Raw genomic sequence first — 2,113 nt, 5'->3', positions numbered from 1 at the left:
AGAATGAGGGGGAAAAGGAGATGGATAATAGATAAGGATAGACATAAGAAGGAAAATGGCTAAAGGGCATCAGAGAATGTTTGTATTATTCTAGAAATTTTTACAAAAATGTTGTGAATTTTTTTTAGAAATTTTTAAAATAGTGCCAAAAATAGAGGGGGAAAACCAAATCATTTCAATAGGAGAAGAGTCAGGAAGTTATGCCAAGAAACCCCATGACACACAATTTGAAAGCTGCCTGGGTGGTAATTACAACCATGTATCCACTCTACTTTCCAGATCCACCAGTGGAGGAGACATTTTGCCCAGCTCATGGATAATATTAAGTTTCATCAGGGGCTGACATCAATTAAAGCTGCTGTTTCATATGTGGTCTTCACATTAAAGCAGATCAATAGAGCCCTGGGAACCTGGTACACAGCTCTTAATTTGGTAAGTCTTTTTTTTTTTCCATATCAAGAAGATCTCAGAGAGAGAGAGAGAGAGAGAGAGAGAGAGAGAGAGAGAGAGAGACACGAGCGAGCAATAAGAATAATTACCTTTCCTTGAGATTATGTAAACCACCAAATCTTATTACATCTTGATCAGCAAAAATTTTGTTTCAAGTCAATGGGAACATAGGATGGATAATGAAAGCTGGACATTTTTATATCCAACTTTGTTCTTAAGATAATTGCAGGTATGAGCACATAGCATAAACCCATATCTCCTTTCATTCTATGTCAGTTTATATATTTATGCATTTTAACTAATTTCCCTTTTGTCCCTACTCCTTCTCACTTATTAGTAATACAGAATGCATTGAATAATGTTATTATTTTGTTCCCAGTTCATGATATCAACGTGGAATTGATTCAGAAGCAGAAGATGTGGACTTGGAGTGCATACAAGGGCTCATGAAACTTTCCAGCCCTCTCCTGGGAAGGTGAGTACAATTTTTAGTTGTATGAGTGATTTCTGAATCTTAGTGGGAAATTTCTCTTTTTAAAATTGTGAGAATGGAGAAAAGAACATGTAGGTTAATTCCTTGGCTAAAGATAGATTGTGGCAGGGCATTTGTCAGTTTTCTGTCCAGCATCTAAACTTTGATTCACAGAAGAATGATTTCAAAAACTGAAGATATTCAGGGAGCATTTGAAGTTGGCTGTGGCAAAACCTAGCATTCAGTGGATTTATTTTAAAGCCTTGCTAGGATTTTGGTCACTGGCTATTTTCCAAGCCTATTTAAATATTACTGATTGTTTTGTAAGCCACTCAACCTAATTCCAATACATCCACTATCTGATTAAATCAGTAACTTGCATAAAATATAAACCAAGATGCTGTAGCAAAATCTCACAAACTCATATTTTTCCTGTTGTAGAGGAGTTGAGATATATAAATAATTCAGAGCTGTCAGGCTACTGTGTCCTGGACCCCAGGCACAGAAGTAGATTCCTTTTCTCTCATTGTTCACCATCTCTAGGATGTAGTTCTGATCTTCATATTCAAAGCTATATGACCGGCCCCATTTCCACATTTCACTCTGTGGAAGGAAGAAGAGAGTGGTAGAAGGTAAGCAATTTCTTTTTAAAGGAATTTGCAGGTAAAATTTTTTCTTGCATTTAATTTTTGAGAACTTAGTTACCTGATCACTCATAGCCACAAGGGAAGATATGAAGTATTCTTCAGCTGAGGTTGTTTTATGCTGCAGTACAATTCAGGAGAGGTTGTATTGTTAAAGCAAGAAAAGGGGAAAGCAGATCTTGGGGGATAATTATAGTTCTGTACCATGTTGGGAGAGAATCAGTTTATGTTGTTTGCAACCAAAATCCCTGAATAGCATGGCCACATTGTATCTGTGTTAACTTTATGTAGCCATCTATGCAAATATTTGAAGCTATAAAGATGTTTTTGTAGGAAGCGATGATTAATATTTAAATGTTCCCTAGCTCCTCCTTTAACTTTAGAGTGTCCATCCTCAATGTATTTAAAGATGATCCCATTTGTAAGAATTTGATTTTCTCACATTATGCCTGTGTAAGAAAGAGTTTGTGGTTCATGGAGGGTTACTAAATACTGGAATAAATGACAGAAGGAGAGATCAGACTTGCTTACATAAGGGATTATTTCA

At 36.1% G+C, this 2,113-nt stretch overlaps 1 long non-coding RNA gene across 1 annotated transcript; it reads left to right on the top strand.

Annotated features, from left to right (window-relative positions):
• Window positions 1-314: 314 nt before the first annotated feature.
• Window positions 315-1,544, top strand: LOC131423991 (uncharacterized). Its single transcript, XR_009226301.1, has 3 exons — window positions 315-432; window positions 830-925; window positions 1,466-1,544. It is a non-coding gene; the product is annotated as an uncharacterized LOC131423991 (long non-coding RNA).
• Window positions 1,545-2,113: the final 569 nt, after the last annotated feature.

The sequence above is a fragment of the Marmota monax genome, unplaced genomic scaffold, assembly GCF_021218885.2.
Source record: "Marmota monax isolate L192 unplaced genomic scaffold, Marmota_monax_Labrador192_F-V1.1 WCK01_AAM20220418_F8-fsc00041, whole genome shotgun sequence".
NCBI classification, from domain to species: domain Eukaryota; kingdom Metazoa; phylum Chordata; class Mammalia; order Rodentia; family Sciuridae; genus Marmota; species Marmota monax.
This window is presented reverse-complemented; position numbering and strand designations above follow the sequence as displayed.